The sequence below is a fragment of the Macrotis lagotis genome, chromosome 1 (genome assembly GCF_037893015.1).
Source record: "Macrotis lagotis isolate mMagLag1 chromosome 1, bilby.v1.9.chrom.fasta, whole genome shotgun sequence".
NCBI lineage: Eukaryota > Metazoa > Chordata > Mammalia > Peramelemorphia > Peramelidae > Macrotis > Macrotis lagotis.
The window spans coordinates 326,330,276-326,350,418 of NC_133658.1; the positions used below are offsets into that span (position 1 = coordinate 326,330,276).

A 20,143-nucleotide genomic window follows, 5' to 3' on the forward strand; every position below is an offset into this window, starting at 1 on the left:
GTCAGACACAACTGAAATGAATGAATAACACCCTTGTGCCCCAATGTGCCTCTTTTCACCCTCTTCACCAAAATGTACCAGACCCGTCCCTTTCCATCCATCCCCGCCCGGCCTCTGTGGCCCCGGGCACTAAGCCCAGAAGCCCCCCTGCCCCCGGGCCCGCTGACACTCTCTGCCGTCTCCCTTCAGAGCCCACTTGGGTCGGACCTGCTGGGCACAAAGCTTTCGCCGCGCCCCCTCCCCGCTCGCAGTTATCCGGCAGCAGTGCGTCCGTCTGTCTGGCTCCGGCAGGTCCTTCCTTCCCGGTCTCACACTGCTGGCGCAGGCTCACGTGTCCGGAGCCCTCTGTCAAACGGCGGCCGCGGAGCGCGGCGGGCGGCGGTGGCGCGGCGGGCGGCGGTGGCGCGGCGCCCCCTCACTCCGGGCGCTCCTGCAGGCGCTTCGCAGACGTGATCGCGGCCCGGCCCGCCGCCCGCCGGGCAGGGCAGGGGGAGGGGAGGAGGGCCGCCAGCGCGGCGGGGCAGGCCGCGAGGCGCGGGGGCAGGGGCATGCCCCGGGCCGGCGCCCGCGGCTCCTCGGGGAGGAAGCTCCGGGGCCCCGGCCCCGCGCCCGGCCCCGCGGCCCAGGCCTCGCCGCCGGGCCCGGCTCCCCGCCCCGGGCCCGGCTCCCCGCCCCGGGCCCGGCTCCCTCCCCCGGGCCCGGTTCCCCTTTCCGCGTCCCCTCCCCCCGCCCGGCGCGTCCCCGCCGCCCCCCACCCTCGCAGCCGCAGAGGGCAGGGCCGGGCCTCGCGGGGCCTGGCACCGGGGCCGAGGCTCCGCATTCCGGCCCCCGGACCCGCCGTGAGGCGCGGGCCGCGGGCCTAGGCCCAGGCGACCCGGGCCGGGCCCGGGCAGGGCGGAGGGAGCCGAGGGAGCCGAGAGGCGACAGGGCCGTGGGCAGCCAGACTTACCGGGACAGACCAGGGCGGGCGGGCAGCGGCAGTGCCCGGGCAGGGGCAGGGGCAGGGGCAGGGGCTGGGGCTGAGGCGTCGCCTGTCGCTGCTCCTCCGGCCGCCGCCGCCGCTCCCTGCTGCCTTGGCTGCGTCCAGGGGCTGCCTCCCCTTACTCAGCCGGGCCACCAGGCTCTGCACCGGTGCGCGTGCGCACAGCGGGGCCGCGCGCGCGGCCGCCGGGACTTGTAGTTTCTGCGCTGACTTTTGCTCCGGGTCCCCAGCCCAGTAGTAGCTGGAGCACAGCTGCACGACCTTGGGCCCTTCACTTTCCCGCTCGCTGCCTCAGTCACTCCATTTTTAAAACGGAATTTTCTTTTTGAATCTAATCTGTGTTTTCATCGGTATGAATGAAGAGATTTTCTCTACCAGTGCAGATGGACAAACGGTAAATCAAAACTCAACCATGCTGCAGCCTCTGTGTTCAACCCTGGGCTGCATTTTATAGTCTCAGAGAATTATCCGGGTATTCAGAGTCTGAGTGATTTGCCCAGCATCAATCATAATTTGGTGTCAGAGGCCGAATTTGAATACAGGTCTTTCTGACTATGATTGATGCCAACAAATCCCTTCCAGCTTCCTGAATGCCTTACGGAACACCAAAGAATCCTAGCCCTGTGACCTTGAGCAAGTCATAGGATCATAAATTTGGATTTGGAAGATACCTTATAGGGGCAGCTAGGTGGCAGAGCGGATAGAGCACCGGCCCTGGAGTCAGGAGTACCTGGGTTCAAACCCAGCCTCAGACACTCATTACCTAGCTTTGTGGTCTTGGGCAAGCCACGCAACCCCTGTTGCCTTGCAAAAACTTAAAAAAAAAAATAAAAAAATAAGATACCTTATAAATAATACAGGCCAACACCCTCATTTTACAGATAAGTAAACTAAGGCACCAAGAACAGCAACTTCTTTTAGTTAAGACAAGTAGGAAGTGAGAGTTGGGGGGTGGCTAGGTGGTGCAGTGGATAGAGCACTGACTCTGCAGTCAGGAGGACCTGAGCTCAAATTCCTTCTCAGACACTTAATAATTGCCTAGCTGTGTGACTTTGGGCAAGTCATTCAACCCCATTGCCTTGTAAAAAAAAAAAAAAGAAAGAAAGTAGCAGAGCTGGAATTTGACCCCAAGGTCTCTGATCAGAGAACACAGATGTGGTAGAAAGTCAATGTTTTATTTGTTGCAGGGGTTTTTCCTTCTTTCTTTCTCCTCTCAAAGGTGGAGGAGGTAGGAGGAATGATAATGCATTTCTTTATGAAAATAAAATTAAACTTTCAAATGTCATTCATTTACTACAGGTTCCTGCCCTTTCTCATCTCAGTTTTCTCCTACTATCTATAACAGAAATGAATACAAGGAGGAATGCTGGGAAGTTCAAATGAGATAATAAATGAAAGCATTTTACAAACCTTAAGTATTATATAAAAGCCAGTGTATATCATTATTTGTCAACATTCATAGGTCATTAGTTTGTTGATGACTTCTGGGAAACATACTAGATGGAAAAGATAAAGAGACAGAGATACACACTTTTAAGTTTAATCTGAATTATTAACACTTTATTAAGCCTAGAAAAAGAACTTCCAATTTTTATTGACAAATTCCTGAGATACAAGTGCACATATGACAGAGCTTTCTCCAACTAACCTCTGGATAAACCACCATAACCTTAATCTTTTTATCTGCTTTTCATTTCTTGGAGCTCTTCCCTTCTTAAAAGCCCAAATCAGTCATTATCTTTTCTTTGAAATCTTTTTCAGAAACTCTGAGCCTCAGAGTTGAAAGAGACCTTGTGAGTTATCACATCCACCCCATACCTGAACAAGAATCCTTTTTTCACAACAACCCTATAGTGATTCATCATCCACAAGATGAATCCAGCCCAGATGGATTGTAGAGTCCCAGATGGTCAATATCCTTCCTTAAAGGTGACACTTAGACCTGATCTCAATATTCTAGATTCTGACCAGGACAGAATGAAGCAGAACTCATTTAAACTGAATCTTAGAATCATAGAGGCTTTGGGAGATTTAATTTCTGCCCCACAGGACGGTGGAGCCACCACAATTTACTCATCCTGAGCTAGCAATCCATTAGAAAAACTCACATCTTTTGCACAAGATCTTACCTAACACAAGTCTTATTCATTTTTTTCCCCAAGTCAAGCAAAGGACATTTATTTGAAGGATCATGCTCCCCAAGAATGTCCAAACCTTATTCATGAAGTAGATATTTTTTTGAAGTCAAGAATATGGCCTCACATTTATCCATTTCAAATTTAATATTTTTACACATCACTTCATGCTATAGCCTATCAAGATCTCTTTGAATCCCAACTTTGACATCCAACATGGTCACTAGCCCATTTAACTTAACCCACTCAAATCTGCAAGTTTGAAAAGCATGAGACCTATACCTTCAACCAAGATCTCTGATTAAAAAAAAAATTTAAACAGCACAGGACCAAAAATAGGTCACTGGATTTAAATAAATACTGAATATTTATCTCCTACCTTGATATTGACTCAATTATTTTAGGTAGTCTTTTCATTCAATGAGTACTAAATTCACCTAAACTATTCAACTATCTGGCTATGCCTCTCCATTTATCTAGGGAAGGGAAGAAATAAAAGCATTTATATAGTACCTACAATGTGTCTGACCCTGTGCTAAGTATTTTTTTACAAATATTTTATCATTTGATCCTCACAACAACCCTACAATATAAGTGGTATTATTCTTCCCATTTTACAATTGAGAAAATTGAGGTAAACAGATTAAATGGTTTGTTCATGGTCACTCAGTTTGTGAACATCTTCCTGACTTAAGGCTCTGCATTCTATTCACTATGCTAGAAAATGCTTATCTGTACACAAGAAAGCAGGAAGCACTTTGTCAATTATGTCACTGAAATCCAGGTATAATATATCCAAGGTATTTTCTTGCCAGTATAGTTAAAACCCTGTCAAAAAGAAAATGAGGGGCGGCTAGGTGGCACAGTGGATAAAGCACCAGCCCTGGAGTCAGGAGTACCTGGGTTCAAATCCGGTCTCAGACTTAATAATTACCTAGCTATGTGGCCTTGAGCAAGCCACTTAACCCCATTTGCCTTGCAAAAACCTAAAAAAAAATGAGATAGTGAATAGAGCACTGGCCCTGGAGTTAGGAGTGCCTGAGTTCAAATTTGGCCTCAGACACTTAATACTTAGCTGTGTGACCTTGGACAAATCACTTAACCCTTTTGCCTTGCAAAAATCCAAAAAAAAAAAGGAAATGAAGGTAGTCTGACATGACTCATTCTTGTTTACATTATGTTGACTCTTACTTATCTCTGTTTTCCTTTTTTATGTTCCCAGTCCATCTTTGATCATGTATTGTGGAATTTGGGGGAAATTAAATTTGACCAATCAAGACCATACAAATCTCCCTTTTTTGTAAAATCTGGACAAAATTGACCCTTCTTCAATCCTGTGACTTCTTTCCAATTCTCCAGAATCTTTCAAAGCTCACTGCCCCCAAACAATTCTAGGATTAGATAAATTCAATTAATACATGCAGTTAAGCAGCCTCTTATCATTTCCTCAGTTTTCTAGACTTTTAATTGTCTTTTAAACATTTTAGCTTTATCCTTCCCCCATAGATAATTCCCCTTAGCAATGAAGAAGCAAAATGAGAATTGAGTCACTCTACTGTACTTTATTATTATTATTATTCCATCTAAACTGAACATGTCCCATGTTCCTTCTTTGATCTTTTTGTTACCAACGTTCAGAGCACTTGTGATTTTATCCTGATGTGAGAAGTCTCCTACATAGGTCTCAGGACTTAGTAAATAAATCCTAGGGATTAGTATGAAATAAATAAATGTTAAAGGATATATCCTGGGTCTGGGAGTTTATTATTCCTCTCTCAGAAGAAACAGAGTTTATTTTGAGTTCCTAACATCATTCTTTTTGTTGTTGTTTTTGCAAGGCAATGGGGTTAAATGGCTTGCCCAAGGCCACCCAGCTAGGTAATTGTCTGAGGCAGAATTTGAACTCAGGTCCTCCTGACTCCAGGGCCTGTGTGCTATCCACTGCACCATCTAGCTGCCCCACGTCATTTTAAAAACAAAAACAAACCCTTTTAGTTGTCTTTAACAATCATGAACAGATGCTAAAGTTCTTCTTGAATTTTAGTGCTCTGAGCACTGTTTTCCCAAGATCTTGCTAATAATTTATAAATAATCTTGCACTGCTGACGTTTACCCCTAGCTTCTATGTATCTTTCAAAAATCTGAGTTGGTAGATTTATTCTTCATAAGATTATGTTGGTCTTTCAAACAAGTTCCTTTTTTCTTCCCAATCAGAATTTCCTTTAATATTTAGGTCTTGGTATTTATTTGTTTTTGCTCAGTTTGTTTTCTACTTGTTTTCATGTTGTTTCTGTTTTTACTTTATCACTCCCTTAGAATATAGGCTCCTTGAGGACAAGAATTTTGTTTCTGTTTTTGAGTTCCTAGTTCCTAGCATTTAGCACAATGCTATATGCACAAAAATATATTTGATGAATTGAATCAAATTGTGTCTTCAAAATTCCTTTCTAGAGCACTACCCATTCTTTTTTGGCTGACTCTCTACATAGAATTTTTAGGCCATGTTATCTATATAATCTTTCACTAGTCTCTTCAGACCCTTATGCACATCAGACTATATCCATTAGTTCTCTAGTTCTGTTTCAAAAAATCTACAATGAAGATGTAGCATCTGCTCTTGAATGATTTCTTCCTCATAGGTCTGAATAAAGTTCAAAATAGTGATTCTTTATTTGCTATCTTTTGAAAAATAACATTTTTCATTAAGGCAAATCAAGAGTATACCAACTGTTCTGCTTTTAGCACAAATCTGAATACTTGAAATCTCTCAATATGACCCTATGATAATTTCATTTCAGATTTCTGAGCTATTTCTACTGGTTCCTTTTGTCTCGGTGGACAATAAACATATTTCTTTGACAATGTGACTATTTCTTTTTCTTCTTCCATTGATCCTCAATCAAATACTTTCACCAGGCTTTCCTTTTCAGATTCCTGAAATTCTTAGTGTATATATATATATATATATATGTATATAGAGAGAGAGAGCAATGTTTTAATTTTAGTTTTTTTTCTTTGGGGGGGGATTTTGTTTTGTTATCCTAGATAACAAATCTAGGGAACAAGGTGAGTGTAATATTTCTAGGGTGCTGTGGAGAACAAATATGTCAAACCCAACTTTCAACCTGGTATTTGATATTATTTCTTTCACATCAAATTCATAGGTAATCAATACTTTCTGACATTTCTTTTAATTGCACTAGAATTGCAATAATAAGGGTTATTGGACCCAGAAAGTTAGAGCACTGTACCATCTTTGACTCCATTATGGGGTCTCTCTAGTCTGAACCCATGTGTTAGGACCAGGTTCAAACCTGAGGGAGTCTGGCCTCTAATGAGAAGGGTAAGGCTGTTTTTTTAAGCACTTAGAATTTAATAATAGCTTAAAGGATCTTACTGCAAAAACTAGAAATAGTAGAAGAAAAATTTTTTCAAGTTAAAATTATGATATCTACTCATAATTATTTGTATTTAAGATGCATTTGCAGAAACAAGTTTGGTAAAATTCTTACATTTGCCAATCTGTGTAATATTAAGGTGTTATAGTAAATCATAGTAAACTATTTTAAAATTTTAAAAAATTATTGTGACAAGTCCTGGTCCTTCTAGTATCAATAGACCTTGAGATTTTCCCCAAAGGTAAATAGAAAAATACTTAGTATAAAATATAGATCAGGAATAGAATTGTTATTTGTTTCCTATACATGAGCATTTCTCAAACATTTTTACATCAGGATATTTTTCTTAAAAATTTTTGAGGACCTTTCAAAGGAACTGTTGTTTATGTGGGTTTCATCTATTGATATTTAACATATTAAAAATGAGAATTGTTAAGGGAGTAAGGGAAAAAGTATTTACCTAGTGTCTTCCAGGTGCCAAGGCATTATGCTAGTAATGCTTTACAAATATTACCTCATTTGATACTAATAAAAAATTTGGCTAGGTAGGGACTGTTATTATCTTCATGTTACAACTGTAGAAACTAAAGCAAATTGGGGTTGAGGGACTTAGCAAGGTTCACCCAGCTAGTGAATGTCTGAAGCCAAGTTTGAACTTAAATCTTCCTCACATCAGGTACATCAGGACTCAACCCACTTTTACCACTTAGATACTCATGAATTTTTTAAAACATTTGTTATCAATTCATTTAAAATAATAATAGATTCAATATATGTGAAATAACATTTCTATGAAAAATAAGTATATTTTCATGAGTGTCATTTTACTTATTTTTGCAAATCTCTTGTCTGGCTTAAAAGAAGATGGCTAGATTCTCATGTCTGCTTCAGTATTTAATCTATTGTAATATGTTGGTGTGATTAAAGTTTATGAAGAAAATCCAGCCTCAAATATATATTCATACATATATATATATATATATATATATATATATATAGTTGGAAAAGGAAGGAATATTTCAATAGGCGAAGTACATTTTAATTTTTCTTTGAAAATAATTTTGAACTCAAGGACTCCTCTGAAAGGTTCTTAGGGAAGCCCAGAGGTCAACAGACTACTTTTTAAGAACTGTTGCTCTACACAAAAGAAATACTTGGTACATATAAGACTCCCCCAAGTATTCAGTGGCAGCAAAACTTAAACAAGCAGTTGCGACATAACTACTATTATGCTCTCCCAAGAGATAAATATATCAAACATCAAGACATGATATTGTTTTCCAGACAGATGAATAGGCATTTTACATTTTGCCTTGGCTCTGCATCATCCAAACAATTTCCTCCAAAATCCTGTCTTCTAGACAGATGAGTCAGGAATCTAGCTCCTCCCCATTATCTGTGTGTGTGTGTGTGTGTCTTTTCCAATACATAATAATAGCTATAATAGCTAGTATTTATCTGGCATTAAAGTTTGGAAGGAATTTTATCAATATTATCTCATTTGATCCTTGCAACAACCCAGAGAAATACAGTTAATTACATTTTTTAAAATTTTTTTTTTAAGTTTTTGCAAGGCAAATGGGATTAAGTGGCTCGCCCAGGGTCACACAGCTAGGTAATTATTGAGTGTCTGAGGCAGGATTTGAACTCAGGTACTCCTGACTCCAGGACCTATGCTCTATCTACTGTGCCACCTAGCCGCCATTGTTATTACATTTTACAGAAGAAACTTGACCAGACTTGACCAGAATCACAGAGTTAAAGTGTCAACTCTGGATTTGAATATAGATATTCCTGATTTTAAGTCCAGAGCTCCATCCACTACAGTACCAAGTTGGCTATTTTATTTATAGTATAAATACCCCTTATTCCCAGTCAATTATAACCAAGAGACCCAGGATCTCTAAACTTTTGGAACTCACAAGAATGCCTACTGAGAAGGACATAGATATAGACTCCAATATATATATTTATCTCTAGATATAGATGTGTATATATATATATATATATATATATATTTATATACAGATAAAGATATCTTCTTCAGGAACCTATGGTACTACTGTTAAGTAACCTATGCTCAGCAAAGGAAATACAAATTAGAAAAGGCAGCCTGGGAATCCAAGGTGAAGCAAGACTTGCCTAGTCAAATAGATGCCACACAGAAGCATTCCTCATGCTGCTAGAGGAGTCCCACAGTTCAATTACAAGAAACCCAGAGAAAGTCTAAGAAAAATCTGGAGCCAGTTCTTGATTTTAAACTGAGGGGCAGTCCCTCAGTCTCTGTCACAGGCCTAGTGGACCAAAAAATGATTGGTTTTTGTTTTGGTGTGTGTTTTTATTTTGTTTTTTTCCATTCTAAAGAAAGGAACTGTTCAGTATTTAGTTTTCTAGTTATGACTTGTACACAAATTCAGAATTCTGTGGGTAGTGTCTCAGTCCAGGTACTTGTTGCTAGAAGTGGCCAGAACTCAAATCCTAATCTCCATGAATGCTCCATGCAATGGCAACCATTACACACAAATACCCTATCATCTCAATTTATTAAAAACTCTGTTTCCATAAGTTTTCTCTCCTCTCAATTTCAAATTCCATTCTCTTAAGCTTAAACTTACTGTGCATATAATTTATTAATAGTAATAAACATATGAAGATATAAATTAATATTTCAACAATGTATTATTGGCTATGAGAAAGTTAACAACCAGAATCATGTCTACTCATGAAGTCAACTTTTTTGGAAAACAGAAAAACTACAATCCAACAATTTAGTTCTCTCAGGATGGCAATTAAACTCTCTCAAGAATTCTTCTCAGCAAGATGAGTAGAACCAAAAGAACATTATACACCATAACTGCAACATGGGGGTGATGATCAACCTTAATGGACTTGCTCATTCCATCAGTGCAATAATCAGGGACAATATTAGGGTATTTGCATGGGAGAATATCATCTGTATCCAGAGAAAGAATTGTGGAGTTTAAACAAAGACCAAGGACTATTACCTTCAACTTAAAAAAAAAGTTCTTCTATACTACATAATTTTTCTATCTGATATTTTTTCTTCAAGGATATGATTTTTCTCTCAACACATTCAGTTTTGATCAATGTATAGCATGGAAAAAGTGTAAAGATTATCAGAATGCCTTCCGCAGGGGGGCGGGGGAGGGAAGGGAGAGTGGAGAAAAAAATTATAAAATTCAAACCTTATACAAGACATTTCAGAATGTCTTCTCTACAGAATGAGTTAAGCTCAATTCTTTCAAAATATCTTTTCAGATCTCAAAAATAACAGTTAACTTTCATTCTCCAATAGACTGAGTTATATATAAAGGAGCAGTATCCAAAGTTTTCTATGAGAGTGATGAAGAGGAAATGCTAGGCAGACTCAAGAGGGATTATTTAAGATAGGGTTACATTTGTAGCTTTTAAGAAATACACTGCCCCTTTTATTTCTTCTGTTACTAAGGCATATCCTTTTGGAAACATATAAATTGTCAATCCCATCCCACTAGATCTCAATGACATCTATGAGCTCTAGTATACCCGATTTTTTATTGCCTTTACTTGACACATTGGTGCTTAGACACATGAAGCTCTGTTTTTGTTTGTATTACTGTTTTTTATTGCTAATTCTCTCCTAGGACATTGTTGTCTGCAAAATGTGCTGATTCTGCCTATTGGTTTTATTTTTTCATCTCATTGCTGCTAATATTTATTATATCTATATTAACAGATATATGGAATTTGGGAATTTTTAATCTTTTTTTTTTTTGCATCAAGAACACCTCTGGAAGTCTGGTGAATAGATCCCTTCTCAGAGTAATGGTCTTTTTTTTTTAGGTTTTTGCAAGGCAATGGGGTTAAGTGGTTTGCCCAAGGCCACACAGCTAGGTAATTATTAAGTATTTGAGGTCGGATTTGAACTCAGGTACTCCTGACTCTAGGGCCAGTGCTCTATCCACTGTGCCACCTAGCCACCCCCAGAGTAATGGTCTTTAAATAATTTAAGGAAATTTCAGTTAGTGAAAATTAAGATTCCGTCCTTGGCCAAGAGCCCTGAACTTTTGAATGGAAATGATCTTTTTTTTAACCATATAAGAAAAGAAATAGGTATTTATTCATCTCCTTCAGCTTGTCTGGTTCTATAAAAACCATTGTACATATATATAATTTGATTCCCATGAAAACCTTAGGAAGTAGGGCTACTGTTTTCCATTTTACAATGAAAGGAACTGAGACAATTAGATATGTCCATAGTCATACAGATAGAAAATATTTAAGGCACTCTTCTGAAGAGTAGTATTCTTTCTCCTTCTGAGGCTCTATATTCCAAATCAAAGATTTGATTGCAACTGACAATCAGTTGTGTTGGCACATACATGTGAATCAGTTGTATTGACACATATATTATGAAACTTTGCAACTTTAAATCCTCTCCCATTCTAGACATTTCTTTTCTCCATTCTCAATCTTCTCCTAGCATTCCAAGTAATTCAGGAATTGAATGGCCATCCATATTTTATTACCTGGCATTTACAGAGAAAATGACAAGTAAAATTATTTATAACTACAATAGCATTTTTTAAGAAAGATTTTATTTATTTTGAGTTTTACAATTTTTTTCTTCTGTTCTTGCTTCCCTCCCCTCACCCCCCACAGAAGGCAGTCTGTTAATCTTTACATTTTACATTATTTCTATGGTATACATTGATCTAAGCTGAATGTGATGAAAGAGAAATCATATCCTTAAGGAGGAAAAATAAAGTATAAGAGATAGCAAAATTATATAATAAGATAACGGTGGTCTTTTCCTAAATTGAAGGTAATAAATAGTCTTTGGTCTTTGTTCAAACTCCACAATTCTTTCTCTAGATACAGATGGTATTCTCCATAGCAGATAGCCCAAAATTGTCTCTGATTGTTGCGCTGATGGAATGAGCATATCTATCAAGGTTGATCATCACCCCCATGTTGCTGTTAGGGTGCAATGTTTTTCTGGTTCTGCTCATTGGAAATGATCTTTTCCCTCAAATTTCCCATAGTATTTTGTCTATACTTTGAATGCACATCTATTCTAATTCTTCCTTTTATCACAGTTCAGAGGAACATATAGTATTAGAACTGATAAAGCCTTAGAGATCGATTCCTAATTTCTTTATATGCAAACAAATTAATATACTTGGAAGTGTGTCCTTATCAGTTCCTAACACAACCATTACCATCAGATTTAAAGGTCCTTGAGATCAAGTTTTATAGACATTCGACAAGTGTTTGTTTAATTTAATCTGATCTAATCTAAGGAGTTTGATTTGCAGAAAAATCTTTTCTTCCTTGTTTAGGATGCAAAGTACAGAACACGAATATTAAGTGGGACAATATTAAACATTTAAAATAATTAAAAATTTGTATAATATAACTTTCACCATCCACAACTACATTTTTCACAAATACATATATTTTCTTTGTCTTATAAATTATTCTTTTCAATTGATTAGTGACTACAACATACTAGACACAGTCCTAAGTTCTGAGGCTACAAATGAGTACCTACCCTCAAGAAGTTTGTAATCTAATGGAGGAAGACAGAACAGAAAAGGAATCCAAAAAGGGAGTGGGGGAAATGGATCAGCTGTATCTAGTTTTGAGAAATTGAAATGGGAAATCTGGTTCCAAGTGAAGTGTTCGGAAAGTCTGAAGGCAATAAAAGCAAACTTTGGGAGGAGTTGACCTTTTTTCAGTCCTCTGTGATTCTCCCTGATCTGATCCCAATTTGGAGTTTTCTAGGCAAAGATAGTGGAGTGGTTTTCCATTTCATTCTCCAGCTCATTTTACAAATGAAAGAACTGAGACCAACAAGATTCAGTGATCTAGAGTCACACAGCTAGTAAATATCTGCAGCCAGATTTGAACCCAGGGAGATGAAGTTTTCTGATTCCAGACCTGGAACTCTAGCCATTACACCACCTATCCAGTTCTCCATTAAGAGGAGAGAGTAGGTTTAGAGAGGTACAGCATGGTGATAGACCAGATGAGCTGGGAGGGGCATCTTGTTCTAAAGAAATAGCTTAAATGGTATGAAGTCTTATAATTCCAATATTAATCCAACTCTAAGATTTCCTATTTTTATCTAAATAAATTTCTCATTATAAATGCAAAAAAACCCCACTTTAATTACTCCTAAACAGTATTTTCATTTTTAAAAAATCAGCTATTTGGGGCAGCTAAGTGACTGGAGCACTGGCCATGGAATCAGGAGGAACTGACTTCAAATCAGAGCTCAGACATGTAATAATTACCTAACTGTGTGATCTTGGGCAAAACCAAAAAATAAAAATAAAGTCAACTATATTCAGAGGTCACAAGAATAAACAATGATGACAAAAACAGGAGATGGGGACTAGACCTAGAATTTTATTAGTATAGAGAATTCCTAGATGAGGAAATACTCCCTACTGATATAATTGACACTTTTTTTATAGTCTCATAAGTTGGTGCTACCTCTTATAGTTCTAGAGTATTGTCTGGGGCAAAGGTATCAAAAATTTTGCCAGCAGATACTAAGGGCCAGTAATACTCCCAAGTGAGGTAAAAGCCTGAGTGGAAAATAATGTAATATAATTGAGAAATACTTAAGAAAATAAATAAAAAATACAAACATAGATAATGTTAATATATGGCTTTCTAAATAAATCTACTGCCCATTTAGGCTTAGATACATTTTGGTGGCTTTCCATTTCTCTCTAAATTCGGTAGTACCAGCTTCTATTCACTGGAAAGATTAAGTGACTTGCATAGAGTGATGTAGTCAGTATGTGTTAGAGGTGAATTCAGGTTTTTTTAATTGATTGATCACTAATTAAGCAATTAATTCCTTGTCTTTCATAAAACACTGAGTTGGAAGGGACTTAGTTTTATTTCCTATCCAATACAGGAATTTCCTCCATAACATTCAGAGATATGCTGATACAGCTTGAAACAGTTCTCCAAAGTCAATTTAAAAAATTTTTCTTTGTTAGAATTTATACTTAGAAATTGTCAAATCCTACAAATCAGGGTTGACTTATTATTTTCTTGATTGTCAAAGAGAGTAATGGAGAGAATATTAATAATGCAGTTTAAATTTTAAAATATATCATATGTACATTTTGGGGGGTTAGTCAGATGTTGTTTGCCAGCACAACTCTGATAACTACCCTAATTCATGGCTGTTTGACCTCTGCTTTAGTGTTTCTGATCAAAATGAGTTCACTCGTTTGCAAGGCAAACCATTCCAGTTTTGATGAGCTCTAATCATGAAAAAATTTTCCATTAAATTAAATCAAAATCTTTCTCTTTGTAATTTCCATTCAGTGTTCCTGGTTAAGGTTAACCTTCACTGGTTAAGTTCAAAAAATATATAACTCATTCTGTATTCTGAATTCATCTCTTTGTGAGTAGGTACCTCCTCTGTCTTCTAAATTTCTGGATTATCATTGTGTACAGCATAGTTCTCATAACTTTGAAAATTACTTGCTTTTATGGTATTGTTATATAAATTTTTCCTGCTTCTGCTCATTTAGTTCTTCATCAATTTATAAAAGTCCCCAAAATCATTCATTCTTATAATACTGATGTTTTAGTATAAATTGTTCTCTTAGTTCTGCTCATTTTATACTCTGCATGAGTTCATAAGGCTTTCTGTGTCCTTTGAAATAATCTGTTTCTTCATTTCTAATAACACAATAGTATTTCATCACATTCATTTATCACAATTTGTTTAGCTACTTTACAACTGAAGGGAAATCTTTTTTTTTGTTTTGTTTTGTTTTGTTTTTGCTGCCACAAAAAGAGCTGCTATATTTTTGTACACATAAAACCTTTTCCTCTTTCTTTGATCTCTTCTGGGTATAGAATATCATAAGTCATCAGCTCTGCTTTATTTATAGTCTCCTTTTCTGTTTTTGACCCCTTGGTGAACCAGTTCAGCTCTACATTATTGTAATAATGAGGTTAGAATAAATCAATAGCCACCATCCTTACTTAAAGTCACTAAGCAAGACGTTACACCCTAAAATTCCCTGATCAAGTGAAAATATCTGATATGAAGTTGTCCTTCAGTTATATCTGACTCTTCATGACCCCATTTGTTGTTTTCTTGGCAAAGATACCAGAATGTTTTGCCATTTCTTTCTCTATATTATTTTACAAATGAGGAAAGTTAAGTGACTTGCCAAGGATCATACAGTTAGTAGTTTGTCAAAGTCCATATTTGGGCTCTTGTCTTTCTGACTTGAGGTCCAGTGGTGCTATATCCACTACACCACCACAATGCTCAAATGTAAATATACTTGATGTTGGATCAATCAACCAAAAGAATTAACAAAGTACTTAATCAATTAATTAATTAAAATAAATTAATAAAAATTACATAAACTATTTAGTTAGGATTAAAAACCTTTGGATGAAATGAAATGACTCTTCATAAGAAAGAATAATGGGATTGATGGAGGAGACTCAGTTATGTGTATCAGGCTTATACAAAATAGCAAGCCTTTAAAACCTGGGCTGTTTTGGTTGCTGGGTCAGTTCAGTAGTGGGAAGAGTTGCAAATAAGTCCCTGAAAGGGAATCATTTGAGGGACAGAGAAGTGTTTCTGTCTTTGTGGACTTTGAAGTATGTGAAGATTTTAGTCTTTCTATATCCCTGGAATAATTGATAGTTGTGTCAGCATCAACTAAACATTGTAAAGAAAGGAAGCTTTTTCCATATTCTGCAAGAAGTCCAAAATAAAAGTAACCTGTTTCTAGGGAAAATTTTGAGAAGACCTCAAAAATGAAAAAAAATGACTCCTAGCAACCAGCTATGAATTATCTCTTTGAAACATATGTTCTTTAAGCTTGAGTATACAAGTTGGTCCCATAGTTGATGGGGGAAGGGAATATTTGTAACAATTGTTCGTATTTTAATATCTTAGTACATACCTGTTTCTAAAAGCTAATTAAATCTGGCTGACTAACTTCTATCAACTGATAAACAATGAGAGAAGTTTAATAGCTGGGGCTCTTAAGCAGTAATATTAGAGAATCACTTTTATCCTCTGGGGGGGGGGGGGAGTAGTCAGTTGCACTCTTGAGATCTAATCTGTTATTACAACTTTGAGTTTAGAGAATTAGCCCAGAGCTTGTGCTAAACTATACTCTTCTTTTGAATCCCTTAGTGCCTTATCCTATTTCCAATTATAACTTAGCAGATCTCAATCCTAGATCACATTCTTCTTCTGGCTTTATTCCTATTCATGTGCTGCTCAATGGAACTGGGAGTAAAAACAAAACTGTGTTGAATATACTGTACATTTATGCTAACTAATTTCATATAGGTCTTCCCTAGAGAGAAAAAAAAACATCCTTCTCATCTTTAGTTGATTCCCTATATCATTCACCATAGCAGCTGTTCCAAACATTTTTTCTTCCTTCAAAACTCTCAAACTATTTCCTACCCCATCATCTCTGCTAAAGACCTTACCTCATTCTTGACTGAAAATTTTGATGCTAATTGCCAAGAACTCCATCTTTTCTTCTCTTCCTCATCTCAGATCCCTCTGACATTAGCTCTCACTATCTTTTCCTTCATTCTAGTCTCTGATGAGATGTTCCTTCTACTTGGTAAGACCAATCCTATTAGATGTACTCTCCATTCCATTTCTTTTCTAGACTATCCCCAGTAACCACTCTCCTTTCTGATCTTCAGTTTTCTTCTATTTACATTCTCCTTCCATGATGTACAAATCAATCACTCAATAAACATTGATTAAGCATCACTATGTCCTAGTAACTGTGCTAAGCTCAGAAGATACTAAAAGAGGCAAAAGACAATTCCTGCCCTCAAGGAGCTTATAATCTAATGGGAGAGACAACATAGAAATATATATATATATATATATATATATATATGTATATATATTTATATACATATATATAAAGCATATATATGATAAATCAGAAATAATTAACAAGGCACTGAAATTAAGAGAGATTGAGCACAGCTTCCTGTAGAAGGTAGGATTTTAGTTAGGACTTAAAGGAAACTAGGGAGGTCAGTATTTGGAGCAATGGTGGGAGAGCCAGAGAATACCAGGAACTAGAAATTCTGTTCATAGAACAGTATGGAGGTCTACATCACTGGATCAAAGGTCATATGTCAGGAATTAACTATAAGAAGATGAAAAGGAGGGGGCTAGATATGAAGGATTTTGAATATCAGAGTACTTTGTATTTGGTCCTGGAGGAAATAGGAAACCATTAGAGTTTATTAAGTTGGTGGAAGAAGAGAGCTTATGTGGCATAATTGGACTTATGCTTTAGGAAAATCACTTTTAGTGGCTTAATGAAGAATATACTAGAGTGAGGAGAGACTTGAAGCGGGTTGACCTACCAGTGAGGAATTATAATACTCCAAGCATGAGATTAAAGGATCTGCCCTAGAGTGGTGGCAGTATCAAAGGAAAAAAGTAGACATATGTCAGATATATGCAAAGGTGAAATTAGCAGGCCTTGCCTACAGATTGGATATGAGAGGTGAGTGATAGTGAATCTAGAATGACCTCTAGGTTTCACACCTGAATACCTGCTCTCTGAAGTAACAAGAAAGGCAGAGTGGCTAGAGTGGCAAGGTAAAGTCCAGGAAGAAAGAAAACAAGTTGCATTTTGAATATATTGAATTTAAGATGTCTACCAGACAAAAATACATTCCTATCTCCTTAAGAAATCCTCACATCTTTGTGAATTGATTCAACCTTTCTGGAGAGTAATTTGGAATTATGCCCAAAAGGCTATAAAATCTTGTATATCCTTTGACCTAACAATACCACTACTAGCTCAATATTCACCAAGGAGATAAAAAAAAAGGAAAAGGGCAAAACTCTCTATAAAAGCTGATTTAGAAGTGGCAAAGATATGGAAATTGAGAAGATGTTCATCAATTGGGGAATGGCTGAACAAATTGTGATATATGAATGTAATAGAATATCACTGTTCTATAAGAAATGATGAGTAAGATGTTCTCAGAAAAACCTGGAAAGATTTACATGATCCTTTGATCCAATAATCCCACTACTAGGTCTCTAGCTGAAAGAGATCATAAAAAAGGGGGGGGGGGGAAACCACATAAACAAGAATATTCATAGCAGCTCTTTTTTGTGGTGGCAAAGAATTGGAAATTGAGAGGATATCCATCAATTGTGGAAAGGCTGAATAAATTGTGGTATATGAATGTAATGGAATATTATTTTTCTATAAGAAGTGGCAATTAGGTGGATTTCAAAAAAATACCTGAAAAGACTTATATGAACAGGAGAACATTGTACACAGTAATTGTGAGATGATCAACTATGATAGCCTTAGCTTCTCAGACATGATGGATAATGCCATTTATATCCTGAGAAAGAACTATTGATCCTGAATGCAAGTCAAAATGTTTTTTCACATTTTTAAGTTTGCTTTGCTTTCTCATGGTTTTCCCCTTTTATTCTAATTCTTCTTTCACAGCATGACTAATATTGAAATATATGTAACAGGATTGTGCATGTATAACCTACATCAGATTATTTGCTCTTATACAAGGGGGAGGAAAGTGTGGGAAGGAGAAAAATTTTAAAAATGCCTTTACATATAATTGAAAAAAAAATGAGTTAAAAGTCATGAGGGGAAAAGACTATTATGAGCTGATGCCAAGTGAGATCTAACCATGTACAAAATAACAGCAATATTATAAGACAATCAACTATGAATGATTTACCTATTCTCAGCAATACAATGATCTAAGACAACTCTGAAAGACTTCTGATAAAAAATGTTATCCATCTCCAGAGAAAGAACTAATGGTGTCTGAATACAGATTGAAGCAAACCTTTTTATTTTCTTTATTTTTCTTGAGTTTTTTTGAGGTAGTTTAGATTCGCTTTCAAAATATGACTAATGTAGAAATATGTTTTGTTTAACTACATGAGCATAACTTATGTAAAATTGCTGGATTGCTAGCCTCCTCAATGGGGGAGTGAGAAAGGGGGAAGGAGAGAATTTGAAACTCAAAATTTTAAGAACAAATATTAAAAATTGATTTTACATATAACTGGGAAAAATAAAATACTAAATTAAAAATACATAAACCCTCACAATCCTGTCAGCTATCATCCTGTACCACTCTCTTCATCTTTTTTGTTTTTTTCTTTCTTTTTTTAAAATTTATTTTCATCAAAGCATTGTAACCCTAACAGCAACATGGGGGTGATGATCAACCTTGATGGACTTGCTCATTCCATCAGTGCAACAATCAGGGATAATTTGGGGCTATCTGCAATGGAGAATACCAATTTATCCAGAGAAAGAACTGTGGAGTTTGAACAAAGACCAAGGACTATTACCTTTAATTTAGGAAAAAAACTGATATCTTATTGTCTGATCTTGCTATTTCTTATAGTTTGTTTCTTCCTTAAGGATATGATTTCTCTCTCATCACATTCAATTTGGATCAATGTATATAGCATGGAAACAATGTAAAGACTGGCAGATTGCCTTCTGTGGTGGGGGGGTAGGGGGAGGGAAATAAGATTGGGGGAAAATTGTAAAACTCAAAATAAATAAAAATCTTTATAATTCAAAAAAATAAAATTAGATGCTTATTCAACAGATTTCTGTGGTTGTACAATCTAGGGCCAAACATGCAAAAGACAATATGAACCTAACTAAAAAAAAATACTTTCATCCATTTGTACATGAATATTTCCAAGTTACAAAATTTCCCTCCACCCTTTCTTCCTACCCCTTTCCCTTCAATTAGAAACAGTCAGGTTAACATTTTACATAATATTTTGTTAAATATATTTACAAATTAATAGTTTTGGGCATGAGGAATTAGGATTAAGGGAAAGAGATACATAAGAGATAATTTTTATAAAGCGTTCATCAGATTCGGTTGGGGTCTTTTTTTCTGTGCATTCTGTTTTGTTTTGTTTTTCTTCCTTTGGTTGGGGATAATATAGTCCATAACCTGTCAAATACAGTTGTCCTAGCTCTCTGGATTGCCAAGAGGGGTTGCGTCCATCAAGGTTGTTCATCTCATAATGTTGATGTGTAAATTTTTCTCTTGACTCTACTCCCTTCACTCAGCTTCAGAAGTCATTCCATGCTTCTCTAGAGTCTGACCATTTATTGTTTCTTATAGAACAATAATATTCTATAGTATTCATGTACCATAACTTGTTTAGCCATTCCCCAATTGATGGGCATTCCCTCAATTTCCAATTCTTTGCCACTACAAAAAGGCCTGCTATAGTTTGGAACATATAGGACTTTTTCCATTTTTTACCATTTCTTCTGGGTGTAGTCCTAGAACTGGAATTGGTGGGTCAAAGGGTGTGAATTTTATTGCTCTTGGGACATAGTTCCATATTGCTCTCCAGAAAGGTTGGATCCATTCACAACTCCACCAGCAATACATCAATGTCCCAATCCTCCCACAACCTCTCCAACATTGATCATCTTCCCTTTTTTCTCATCTGGGCCAATCTAATAGATGTGAGGTGATACCTCATTGTTGTTTTAATTTGCATTTCTCTAATCAATAATGATTTGGAAGATTTTTTTCATGTG

General features: G+C 37.1%; 1 protein-coding gene across 2 annotated transcripts in view; it reads right to left on the reverse strand.

Moving 5' to 3' along the window:
• GAPVD1 (GTPase activating protein and VPS9 domains 1) overlaps positions 1–1,054 on the reverse strand; it is a 100,787-nt gene extending 99,733 nt beyond the window's left edge. The window contains exon 1 of one of the 2 annotated variants that reach the window (XM_074211580.1): positions 950–1,054. The gene's annotated coding sequence lies outside the window, so the exon portion shown is untranslated. Of the gene's footprint in view, positions 1–207; positions 306–949 lie in introns of those variants that run through there. The other variant, XM_074211573.1, reaches the window with a different exon arrangement.
• Between the last annotated feature and the right edge of the window lie 19,089 nt (positions 1,055–20,143).